We start from the raw sequence: 13347 nt of genomic DNA on the forward strand, positions 1-13347 counted from the left end.
GCCCGAGGGGCTCTAAACAGTTCCCAGTCTCTCGGTGCGCTGTGGTAGAAAGGTCTTAGACAGCGACCCTTCCCCATTGCGCCTTTGCGGCAGCTGCCCCAAGCTTTAGTGCGTCCCTCAGCACGTAGTCCTGGACTTTGGATTGTGCCAGTCCGCAACAATCGGTCGGGGACAACTCTTTGTGCTGGAAGACCAACAAGTTTCGGGCAGACCAAAGCGCCTCTTTCACCGAGTTGATGATCCTCCAGCTGCAGTCGATGTTTGTCTCGGTGTGTGTCCCTGGGAACAGCCCGTAGAGCACAGAGTCCTGTGTCACAGAACTGCTCGGGATGAACCTCGACAGCAACCACTGCATCTCTCTCCAGACTTTCTTTGCAAAGGCACAATCCACAAGGAGGTGGACAACGGTCTCTTCCCCACCACAGCCACCTCGAGGGCAACGTGCAGAGGGGGTGAGCTTCCTGGCGTGTAGGAAGGATCTGACGGGGAGGGCCTTTCTCACCACCAGCCAAGCTACGTCTTGGTGCTTGTTGGAAAGTTCTGGCGATGAGGCATTCTGCCAAATGACTTTGACAGTCTGCTCGGGGAACCATCCCACAGGGTCCACCCTCTCCTTATCCCTCAGGGCCTCTAGGACGTTACGTGCTGACCACTGCCTGATGGACTTGTGGTCAAAGGTGTTTTTCTGCATCAATTTTTCCACCAGGGACAGGTGGTACGGCGCGGTCCAACTACTTGGAGCGTTCCGCGGCAGCGTGGCCAGACCCATCCTTCGCAACACCGGGGACAGGTAGAACCTCAGCACGTAGTGACACTTGGTGTTTGCGTACTGAGGGTCTACGCACCGCTTGATGCAGCCGCACACAAAGGTGGCCATCAGTATGAGGGCGATGTTGGGCACGTTTTTTCCCCCTTTATCTAGAGGCTTGTACATCGCGTCCCTGCGGACACGATCCATTTTCGACCTCCAGATAAAGCGGAAGATGGCTCGAGTTATCGCCGTCGCGCAGGAGTCTGGAATGGGCCAGACCTGCGCCACGTACAGCAACAGCGAGAGTACCTCACACCTGATGACCAGGTTCTTACCCGCAATGGAGAGGGAGCGTCGCTCCCACATACCCAGTTTCCTCTTCACCATAGCCACTCGCTCCTTCCAGTTTCTAACGCATGCCCCGGTCCCTCCGAACCATATCCCCAGCACCCTCAGGCCGTCAGCCCTGACAGTGAAGGGGACAAAGGATCGGTCAGCCCAGTTCCCAAAGAACATGGCCTCGCTCTTCCCACGATTTACCTGGGCTCCCGAGGCCAGTTCGAACTGGTCGCAGATGTGCATCAGTCTGCGCACCGACAGCGGATCCGAGCAGAAGACGGCGACGTCGTCCATGTACAGGGAGGCATTTACCTGAGTGCCTCCACTGCCTGGGATCGTCACTCCTCTTATGCCCGGATCCTTCCTGATGGACTCGGCAAAGGGTTCTATGCAACACACGAAAAGGACAGGCGAGAGAGGACAGCCCTGCCTGACTCCAGATTTAATCGGAAAGCTATCTGTTTCCCACCCAATGATTGACACTGCGCTACTGATGTTAATGTAGAGCAGTTGGATCCAATATCGAATTCCCTCCCCAAAGCCCATTTTGGAGAGCACATCCCCCATGTAGGTGTGCGATATTCTGTCAAAGGCCTTCTCCTGATCCAAGCTGATGAGGCAGGTATCCACACCCCTGTCCTGTACATAGGCAATCGTATCCCTGAGCAGCGCCAGGCTGTCAGAGATCTTCCCGCCTGGCACAGAGCAGGTCTGGTCAGGGTGAATCACCAATTCCAGAGCGGATTTGACCCGGTTGGCGATGACCTTGGACAGAATCTTATAGTCCGCATTCAACAGTGAAATGGGTCGCCAATTTCTAATTTCCTCCCTTTCCCCCTTGTGCTTGTAGATGAGGGTGATGATGCCTTTCCTCATGGATTCTGACATACTACCGGCCAGGAGCATACTCTCGTACACTCCTAGCAGGTCTGGCCCGATCAAGTCCCGCAGAGCCCAATACAACTCCGCCGGCAAGCCGTCGCTTCCGGGGGTTTTACTCTTCTCGAAGGACTCGAGGGCCTTAGTCAGTTCGTCAGGAGTTAGCGGTTTGTCCAGGCTCTCTCGCGTACTGTGGTCTAAGACCTCCGTGATAGAGGACAGGAAGGACTGGGAGGCCGTGCTGTCCGTGGGCTTCACATCATACAGTCCGGCATAAAAGGATTTGCTGATCCTCAGAATGTCGGACCGTGATGACTTTACTGAGCCGTCTTCTTCCTTCAGGCTGCTGATCACAGAGCGCTCTCTGTGTACCTTTTGGAAGAAGAAACGTGAGCACGTCTCATCCTGCTCCACGGAGCGGACTCTGGAACGGAAGATGATCTTGGAGGCCTCCGAGGCAAAGTGCGAGGCTTGCTGGCCCTTCACCTCTTGGAGCTCCTCCTTGACATCGACCCCCATCGACTGCAGCCGCAGCAGATTCTGCATCTTTTTCTGGAGTCGGGACATTTCCCTCTGTTCCTTTCTAGCTTTCTGGGTGCCTTTGAGGATGAAAAACCTCTTGATGCTTCCCTTGATCGCTTCCCACCAGTGTGTCAGGGACTCAAAGAGGGGTTTCACGGTTCTCCAACCTTTGTAATCCCTCTTGAGCTCCTCAATGTTCTCTGGGGTCAGCAGTTGCACATTTAGCTTCCATGCCCCCCTGCCCACCCTCAGGTCTTCCTCCAAGTGGCAGTCCGCCAGTAGGAGGCAGTGGTCAGAGAAGAACACCGGCTTGACCTCGGTGGATCTGACTGTGAATGCACGGGACACAAACAGGAAGTCTATCCTGGAACGAATGGACCCGTCTGGCCGCGACCAGGTGTATCTACGCTGCGCTCCGTCTGCAGGGTTGCTGAAGACGTCGTGCAGCTTGGCATCCTTAACTGTTTCCATCAGGGATCTGGACGTAGCGTCCAATCTGCTGCCGGCCCTGCCGGCGAGTGTTGGGTGAGAGTGCGTGTTTTTTGTGTGTAGCTGCTGCGGGTGAGTGAGTGAGAGAGAGAGAGAGAGAGAGAGAGAGAGAAAGAAAGAAAGTTGGATTTTGGAACATGTACATGTTGAGAAGTAAAGAAAGCAGATGTTTGTAAGAAAACTATTTTTAGCATTGAAAATCCCCTGGAAAGGGGAGGGTGCACCGTTCCCAGAGATACTGCAATACCGGGTCGATGCGTGGAGTGGACGGAGCAAGCCCCTATTCCATCTCCCTGCTCCAAAAATCAATTTAATATATGGTCCCCAGATAAGGGACGTATCAGATATTAAACTGATAAGAACAGATTTTTTTTTTTTTTTTTTGTAAAAATATACTTTATTCATAAAATATCTTCAATCACATTCCAAACCATTTCAAAAACAACATTACAAGGGTACAATCCAGGTTAAACTTTTACAAAATGTATCACCAGGTGCATCAGTACAAACAATATTACAATCATTTACAGCCTTTCATTTTGATCTGTACAGCCCGAGGGGCTCTAAACAGTTCCCAGTCTCTCGGTGCGCTGTGGTAGAAAGGTCTTAGACAGCGACCCTTCCCCATTGCGCCTTTGCGGCAGCTGCCCCAAGCTTTAGTGCGTCCCTCAGCACGTAGTCCTGGACTTTGGATTGTGCCAGTCCGCAACAATCGGTCGGGGACAACTCTTTGTGCTGGAAGACCAACAAGTTTCGGGCAGACCAAAGCGCCTCGTTCACCGAGTTGATGATCCTCCAGCTGCAGTCGATGTTTGTCTCGGTGTGTGTCCCTGGGAACAGCCCGTAGAGCACAGAGTCCTGTGTCACAGAACTGCTCGGGATGAACCTCGACAGCAACCACTGCATCTCTCTCCAGACTTTCTTTGCAAAGGCACAATCCACAAGGAGGTGGACAACGGTCTCTTCCCCACCACAGCCACCTCGAGGGCAACGTGCAGAGCGGGTGAGCTTCCTGGCGTGTAGGAAGGATCTGACGGGGAGGGCCTTTCTCACCACCAGCCAAGCTACGTCTTGGTGCTTGTTGGAAAGTTCTGGCGATGAGGCATTCTGCCAAATGACTTTGACAGTCTGCTCGGGGAACCATCCCACAGGGTCCACCCTCTCCTTATCCCTCAGGGCCTCTAGGACGTTACGTGCTGACCACTGCCTGATGGACTTGTGGTCAAAGGTGTTTTTCTGCATCAATTTTTCCACCAGGGACAGGTGGTACGGCACGGTCCAACTACTTGGAGCGTTCCGCGGCAGCGTGGCCAGACCCATCCTTCGCAACACCGGGGACAGGTAGAACCTCAGCACGTAGTGACACTTGGTGTTTGCGTACTGAGGGTCTACGCACCGCTTGATGCAGCCGCACACAAAGGTGGCCATCAGTATGAGGGCGATGTTGGGCACGTTTTTTCCCCCTTTATCTAGAGGCTTGTACATCGCGTCCCTGCGGACCCGATCCATTTTCGACCTCCAGATAAAGCGGAAGATGGCTCGAGTTATCGCCGTCGCGCAGGAGTCTGGAATGGGCCAGACCTGCGCCACGTACAGCAACAGCGAGAGTACCTCACACCTGATGACCAGGTTCTTACCCGCAATGGAGAGGGAGCGTCGATCCCACATGCCCAGTTTCCTCTTCACCATAGCCACTCGCTCCTTCCAGTTTCTAACGCATGCCCCGGTCCCTCCGAACCATATCCCCAGCACCTTCAGGCCGTCAGCCCTGACAGTGAAGGGGACAAAGGATCGGTCAGCCCAGTTCCCAAAGAACATGGCCTCGCTCTTCCCACGATTTACCTTGGCTCCCGAGGCCAGTTCGAACTGGTCGCAGATGTGCATCAGTCTGCGCACCGACAGCGGATCCGAGCAGAAGACGGCGACGTCGTCCATGTACAGGGAGGCTTTTACCTGAGTGCCTCCACTGCCTGGGATCGTCACTCCTCTTATGCCCGGATCCTTCCTGATGGACTCGGCAAAGGGTTCTATGCAACACACGAAAAGGACAGGCGAGAGAGGACAGCCCTGCCTGACTCCAGATTTAATCGGAAAGCTATCTGTTTCCCACCCATTGATTGAGACTGCGCTACTGATGTTAGTGTAGAGCAGTTGGATCCAATTTCGAATTCCCTCCCCAAAGCCCATTTTGGAGAGCACATCCCCCATGTAGGTGTGCGATATTCTGTCAAAGGCCTTCTCCTGATCCAAGCTGATGAGGCAGGTATCCACACCCCTGTCCTGTACATAGGCAATCGTATCCCTGAGCAGCGCCAGGCTGTCAGAGATCTTCCTGCCTGGCACAGAGCAGGTCTGGTCAGGGTGAATCACCAATTCCAGAGCGGATTTGACCCGGTTGGCGATGACCTTGGACAGAATCTTATAGTCCTCATTCAACAGTGAAATGGGTCGCCAATTTCTAATTTCCTCCCTTTCCCCCTTGTGCTTGTAGATGAGGGTGATGATGCCTTTCCTCATGGATTCTGACATACTACCGGCCAGGAGCATACTCTCGTACACTCCTAGCAGGTCTGGCCCGATCAAGTCCCACAGAGCCCAATACAACTCCGCCGGCAAGCCGTCGCTTCCGGGGGTTTTACTCTTCTCCAAGGACTCGAGGGCCTTAGTCAGTTCGTCAGGAGTTAGCGGTTTGTCCAGGCTCTCCCGCGTACTGTGGTCTAAGACCTCCGTGATAGAGGACAGGAAGGACTGGGAGGCCGTGCTGTCCGTGGGCTTCACGTCATACAGTCCGGCATAAAAGGATTTGCTGATCCTCAGAATGTCGGACCGTGATGACTTTACTGAGCCGTCTTCTTCCTTCAGGCTGCTGATCACAGAGCGCTCTCTGTGTACCTTTTGGAAGAAGAAACGTGAGCACGTCTCATCCTGCTCCACGGAGCGGACTCTGGAACGGAAGATGATCTTGGAGGCCTCCGAGGCAAAGTGCGAGGCTTGCTGGCCCTTCACCTCTTGGAGCTCCTCCTTGACATCGACCCCCATCGACTGCAGCCGCAGCAGATTCTGCATCTTTTTCTGGAGTCGGGACATTTCCCTCTGTTCCTTTCTAGCTTTCTGGGTGCCTTTGAGGATGAAAAACCTCTTGATGCTTCCCTTGATCGCTTCCCACCAGTGTGTCAGGGACTCAAAGAGGGGTTTCACAGTTCTCCAACCTTTGTAATCCCTCTTGAGCTCCTCAATGTTATCTGGGGTCAGCAGTTGCACATTTAGCTTCCATGCCCCCCTGCCCACCCTCAGGTCTTCCTCCAAGTGGCAGTCCGCCAGTAGGAGGCAGTGGTCAGAGAAGAACACCGGCTTGACCTCGGTGGATCTGACTGTGAATGCACGGGACACAAACAGGAAGTCTATCCTGGAACGAATGGACCCGTCTGGCCGCGAACAGGTGTATCTACGCTGCGCTCCGTCTGCAGGGTTGCTGAAGACGTCGTGCAGCTTGGCATCCTTAACTGTTTCCATCAGGGATCTGCTGCCGGCCCTGCCGGCGAGTGTTGGGTGAGAGTGCGTGTTTTTTGTGTGTAGCTGCTGCGGGTGAGTGAGTGAGAGAGAGAGAGAGAGAGAGAGAGAGAGAGAGAGAGAAAGAAAGTTGGATTTTGGAACATGTACATGTTGAGAAGTAAAGAAAGCAGATGTTTGTAAGAAAACTATTTTTAGCATTGAAAATCCCCTGGAAAGGGGAGGGTGCACCGTTCCCAGAGATACTGCAATACCGGGTCGATGCGTGGAGTGGACGGAGCAAGCCCCTATTCCATCTCCCTGCTCCAAAAATCAATTTAATATATGGTCCCCAGATAAGGGACGTATCAGATATTAAACTGATAAGAACAGATTTTTTTTTTTTTTTTTGATAAAATATACTTTATTCATAAAATATCTTCAATCACATTCCACACCATTTCAAAAACAACATTACAAGGGTACAATCCAGGTTAAACTTTTACAAAATGTATCACCAGGTGCATCAGTACAAACAATATTACAATCATTTACAGCCTTTCATTTTGATCTGTACAGCCCGAGGGGCTCTAAACAGTTCCCAGTCTCTCGGTGCGCTGTGGTAGAAAGGTCTTAGACAGCGACCCTTCCCCATTGCGCCTTTGCGGCAGCTGCCCCAAGCTTTAGTGCGTCCCTCAGCACGTAGTCCTGGACTTTGGATTGTGCCAGTCCGCAACAATCGGTCGGGGACAACTCTTTGTGCTGGAAGACCAACAAGTTTCGGGCAGACCAAAGCGCCTCTTTCACCGAGTTGATGATCCTCCAGCTGCAGTCGATGTTTGTCTCGGTGTGTGTCCCTGGGAACAGCCCGTAGAGCACAGAGTCCTGTGTCACAGAACTGCTCGGGACGAACCTCGACAGAAACCACTGCATCTCTCTCCGGACTTTCTTTGCAAAGGCACAATCTACAAGGAGGTGAACAACGGTCTCGTCCCTACCACAGCCACCTCGAGGGCAACGTGCCGAGGGGGTGAGACTCCTGGCGTGTAGGAAGGATCTGACGGGGAGGGCCTTTCTCACCACCAGCCAACCTACGTTTTGGTGCTTGTTGGAAAGTTCTGGCGATGAGGCATTCTGCCAAATGGCTTTGACAGTCTGCTGGGGGAACCATCCCACAGGATCCACCCTCTCCTTTTCCCGCAGGGCCTCTAAGACGTTACGTGCCGACCACTGCCTGGTGGACTTGTGGTCAGAGGTGTTTCTCTGCATAAATTTTTCCACCAGGGACAGGTGGTACGGCACGGTCCAACTACTTGGAGCGTTCCGCGGCAGCGTGGCCAGACCCATCCTTCGCAACACCGGGGACAGGTAGAACCTCAGCACGTAGTGACACTTGATGTTTGCGTACTGAGGGTCTACGCACCGCTTGATGCAGCCGCACACAAAGGTGGCCATCAGTGTGAGGGCGATGTTGGGCATGTTTTTCCCCCCTTTATCTAGAGGCTTGTACATCGCGTCCCTGCGGACACGATCCACTTTCGACCTCCAGATAAAGCGGAAGATGGTTCGAGTGATCGCCATCGCGCAGGAGTCTGGAATGGGCCAGACGTGCGCCACGTACAGCAACAGCGAGAGTGCCTCACACCTGATGACCAGGTTCTTACCCGCAATGGAGAGGGAGCATCGCTCCCACATGCCCACTTTTCTTTCCACCATAGACACTCGCTCCTTCCAGTTTCTAACACATGTCCCGGTCCCTCCGAACCCTATCCCCAGCACCTTCAGGCCATCAGCCCTGACGGTGAAGGGGACAAAGGATCGGTCAGCCCAGTTCCCGAAGAACATGGCCTTGTCTGAACATATCAACGGACAGGCCTCCTGGGGAGCAGATTGAAAGACCTCCCAACATGCCAGGGGTGGAGTCTGCAAACTGCTCGTTCAGGGTATACCTGGCTAGGAACCCAATCCGAAGACCGCCTCCAGAGTGCGGAGCTAGTCCCCACTCTGGCTTAATGTGTGTGTGTTCCCTCTGTCTCAATCTGCTTTATAACTTTTTGACTTGTTTGTATTTGAATGTTGCTGAGTTGCAACTGAGAGTGAATCATTGGCTCTTGTGCTATTTTGTTTGAAAATGATCTTTGCTTTCTGTTTTAATGAAATTAATTTTCTCCCCCACCCCTCAAGGAATTTTTATTTTGAAACTTGCAATCTGAAGATCCAGATCGGGACAAGGACTCTTCCTCTTCAGGAGCTTCCTCCAGAGGGGACGGACTGAGACCTTCTCCAAGGCTGCGCCCCATGGGCCCACGTGAGTTTGTGTCGGTTTCTTACCCTGAGATTTCATTTCCTCTCCGGGACCCTGGTTTTCGGTGGCTCCGGTTAACCAGTTCCTGTTGGACTGCAGGCCTGGAGTTTCAAAAAGATAATCCTGGGGTTAAAGTAGCCCAGCCTTGCAATCCAAAACTTACATGTTAGCCTCTGGTGCGTGAGGAACAGGAGCCCCACAAGAGGAAATGAAAAGTCCTAATGTGAAGCTGCCTAAAATCTTGTTATAATTCAGGGATAATGCGTGTATTTTGGGCTGTGCGATCATTCTGACGGTTAAACGGGATTCCCGGTGGTCATTTTACTGAGGGTTTAGATTTCTATCTGCCTTTCTCCAGTTTTCTTGCTGTTTATTTCTTCGCTTTGCGCTATTTAAGTCTTCAAGGAATAATCACAGGTGAATTGATGGACCCACAGCAGGGGAAGTGAGCTGCAGAAGGGGCAGGGAAAGACTTTACACATGGGGAGAGGGGGCAGGAGTTTCAGAAGGTAGGAGTGACAGAGGGGGCTGATCAAGGGGGAGGGAGGCTGCTGTTCGTTTCGGAGGGGGGTAATTAGAATGAACATGGGGACAGGCTGCTTGTTCATGTTTGAAGTAGTGAGGGGTCGCTGCTACATGTTTTAAATGGTGAATGCATATGAGTTAATAGCTGACTGATATGAGTTTGTATTTACACAAAAGTCCAGAGAGGTAGGGGGTGGAGGGCGCTGCTGGGAGTCGGGGGACTGTTGTGATGGTGGGTTGGGAGTTACATGGGGGTTTGAGAGAGATTTTTGAGTGGGCAAATGTGGGGTTAAAAATGGCGCGAGTAATTTGGTGGCGACAAAACAAATGGTCGGGCGAAAATGACGTGACAGAAAAACATGCAGAATCTGCTCCGGCTGCGGTCGATGGGGGTCGATGTCAAGGAGGAGCTCCAAGAGGTGAAGGGCCAGCAAGCCTCGCACTTTGCCTCGGAGGCCTCCAAGATCATCTTCCGTTCCAGAGTCCGCTCCGTGGAGCAGGATGAGACGTGCTCACGTTTCTTCTTCCAAAAGGTACACAGAGAGAGCTCTGTGATCAGCAGCCTGAAGGAAGAAGACGGCTCAGCAAAGTCATCACGGTCGGACATTTTGAGGATCAGCAAATCCTTTTATGCCGGATTGTATGACGTGAAGCCCACGGACAGCACGGCCTCCCAGTCCTTCCTGTCCTCTATCACGGAGGTCTTGGACCACAGTACGCGGGAGAGCCTGGACAAACCGCTAACTCCTGATGAACTGACTAAGGCCCTTGAGTCCATGGAGAAGAGTAAAACTCCCGGAAGCGACGGCTTGCCGGCGGAGTTGTATTCGGCTCTGTGGGACTTGATCGGCCCAGACCTGCTAGGAGTGTACGAGAGTATGCTACTGGCCGGTAGTATGTCAGAATCCATGAGGAAAGGCATCATCACCCTCATCTACAAGCACAAGGGGGGAAGGGAGGAAATTAGAAATTGGCGACCCATTTCACTGTTGAATGTGGACTATAAGATTCTGTCCAAGGTCATCGCCAATCGGGTCAAATCCGCTCTGGAATTGGTGATTCACCCTGACCAGACCTGCTCTGTGCCAGGCAGGAAGATCTCTGACAGCCTGGCACTGCTCAGGGATACGATTGCCTATGTACAGGACAGGGGTGTGGATACCTGCCTCATCAGCTGGGATCAGGAGAAGGCCTTTGACAGAATATCGCACACCTACATGGGGGATGTGCTCTCCAAAATGGGCTTTGGGGAGGGAATTCGAAATTGGATCCAACTGCTCTACACTAACATCAGTAGCGCAGTCTCAATCAATGGGTGGGAAACAGATAGCTTTCCGATTAAATCTGGAGTCAGGCAGGGCTGTCCTCTCTCGCCTGTTCTTTTCGTGTGTTGCATAGAACCCTTTGCCGAGTCCATCAGGAAGGATCCGGGCATAAGAGGAGTGACGATCCCAGGCAGTGGAGGCACTCAGGTAAAAGCCTCCCTGTACATGGACGACGTCGCCGTCTTCTGTTCGGATCCGCTGTCGGTGCGCAGACTGATCCACATCTGCGACCAGTTCGAACTGGCCTCGGGAGCCAAGGTAAATCGTGGGAAGAGCGAGGCCATGTTCTTTGGGAACTGGGCTGACCGATCCTTTGTCCCCTTCACTGTCAGGGCTGACGGCCTGAAGGTGCTGGGGATATGGTTCGGAGGGACCAGGGCATGCGTTAGAAACTGGAAGGAGCGAGTGGCTATGGTGAAAAGGAAACTGGGCATGTGGGAGCGACGCTCCCTCTCCTTTGCGGGTAAGAACCTGGTCATCAGGTGCGAGGCACTCTCGCTGTTGCTGTACGTGGCGCAGGTCTGGCCCATTCCAGACTCCTGTGCGATGGCGATCACTCGAGCCATCTTCCGCTTTATCTGGAGGTCGAAAATGGATCGTGTCCGCAGGGACGCGATGTACAAGCCTCTAGATAAAGGGGGAAAAAACGTGCCCAACGTCGCCCTCATACTGATGGCCACCTTTGTGTGTGGCTGCATCAAGCGGTGCGTAGACCCTCAGTACGCAAACACCAAGTGTCACTACGTGCTGAGGTTCTACCTGTCCCCGGTGTTGCGAAGGATGGGTCTGGCCACGCTGCCGCGGAACGCTGCAAGTAGTTGGACCGTGCCGTACCACCTGTCCCTGGTGGAAAGATTTATGCAGAAAAACACCTTTGACCACAAGTCCATCAGGCAGTGGTCAGCACGTAACGTCCTAGAGGCCCTGAGGAAAAAGGAGAGGGTGGACCCTGTGGGATGGTTCCCCGAGCAGACTGTCAAAGTCATTTGGCAGAATTCCTCATCGGCAGAACTTTCCAACAAGCACCAAGACGTGGCATGGGTGGTGGTAAGAAAGGCCGTCCCCGTCAGATCCTTCCTACACGCCAGGAAGCTCACCCCCTCTGCACGTTGCCCTCGAGGTGGCTGTGGTGGGGAAGAGACCGTTGTTCACCTCCTTGTGGATTGTGTCTTTGCAAAGAAGGTCTGGAGAGAGATGCAGTGGTTTCTGTCGAGGTTCATCCCGAGCAGTTCTGTGACACAGGACTCTGTGCTCTACGGGCTGTTCCCAGGGACACACACCGAGACAAACATCGACTGCAGCTGGAGGATCATCAACTCGGTGAAAGAGGCGCTTTGGTCTGCCCGAAACTTGTTGGTCTTCCAGCACAAAGAGTTGTCCCCGACCGATTGTTGCGGACTGGCACAATCCAAAGTCCAGGACTACGTGCTGAGGGACGCACTAAAGCTTGGGGCAGCTGCCGCAAAGGCGCAATGGGGAAGGGTCGCTGTCTAAGACCTTTCTACCACAGCGCACCGAGAGACTGGGAACTGTTTAGAGCCCCTCGGGCTGTACAGATCAAAATGAAAGGCTGTAAATGATTGTAATATTGTTTGTACTGATGCACCTGCTGATACATTTTGTAAAAGTTTAACCTGGATTGTACCCTTGTAATGTTGTTTTTGAAATGGTTTGGAATGTGATTGAAGATATTTTATGAATAAAGTATATTTTTACAAAAAAAAAAAAATCTGTTCTTATCAGTTTAATATCTGATACGTCCCTTATCTGGGGACCATATATTAAATTGATTTTTGGAGCAGGGAGATGGAATAGGGGCTTGCTCCGTCCACTCCACGCATCGACCCGGTATTGCAGTATCTCTGGGAACGGTGCACCCTCCCCTTTCCAGGGGATTTTCAATGCTAAAAATAGTTTTCTTACAAACATCTGCTTTCTTTACTTCTCAACATGTACATGTTCCAAAATCCAACTTTCCTTCTTTCTCTCTCTCTCTCTCTCTCTCTCTCACTCACTCACCCGCAGCAGCTACACACAAAAAACACGCACTCTCACCCAACACTCGCCGGCAGGGCCGGAAGCAGATTGGACGCTACGTCCAGATCCCTGATGGAAACAGTTAAGGATGCCAAGCTGCACGACGTCTTCAGCAACCCTGCAGACGGAGCGCAGCGTAGATACACCTGGTCGCGGCCAGACGGGTCCATTCGTTCCAGGATAGACTTCCTGTTTGTGTCCCGTGCATTCACAGTCAGATCCACCGAGGTCAAGCCGGTGTTCTTCTCTGACCACTGCCTCCTACTGGCGGACTGCCACTTGGAGAAGGACCTGAGGGTGGGCAGGGGGGCATGGAAGCTAAATGTGCAACTGCTGACCCCAGAGAACATTGAGGAGCTCAAGAGGGATTACAAAGGTTGGAGAACCGTGAAACCCCTCTTTGAGTCCCTGACACACTGGTGGGAAGTGATCAAGGGAAGCATCAAGAGGTTTTTCATCCGCAAAGGCACCTAGAAAGCTAGAAAGGAACAGAGGGAAATGTCCCGACTCCAGAAAAAGATGCAGAATCTGCTGCGGCTGCAGTCGATGGGGGTCGATGTCAAGGAGGAGCTCCAAGAGGTGAAGGGCCAGCAAGCCTCGCACTTTGCCTCGGAGGCCTCCAAGATCATCTTCCGTTCCAGGGTCCGCTCCGTGGAGCAGGATGAGACGTGCTCACGTTTCTTCTT

General features: G+C 52.8%; 3 pseudogenes; 1 reads left to right on the forward strand and 2 right to left on the reverse strand.

The window, feature by feature from the left end:
* Positions 1-3193: 3193 nt before the first annotated feature.
* LOC144677591 (U2 spliceosomal RNA) lies at positions 3194-3374 on the reverse strand (annotated as a pseudogene).
* A 3336-nt stretch (positions 3375-6710) lies between these two features.
* On the reverse strand, positions 6711-6890 carry LOC144677593 (U2 spliceosomal RNA; annotated as a pseudogene).
* A 5440-nt stretch (positions 6891-12330) lies between these two features.
* On the forward strand, positions 12331-12506 carry LOC144677590 (U2 spliceosomal RNA; annotated as a pseudogene).
* Positions 12507-13347: the final 841 nt, after the last annotated feature.

This window comes from Cetorhinus maximus, unplaced genomic scaffold (assembly GCF_964194155.1).
Source record: "Cetorhinus maximus unplaced genomic scaffold, sCetMax3.hap1.1 HAP1_SCAFFOLD_2715, whole genome shotgun sequence".
In the NCBI taxonomy this organism is placed as follows: Eukaryota; Metazoa; Chordata; class Chondrichthyes; order Lamniformes; family Cetorhinidae; genus Cetorhinus; species Cetorhinus maximus.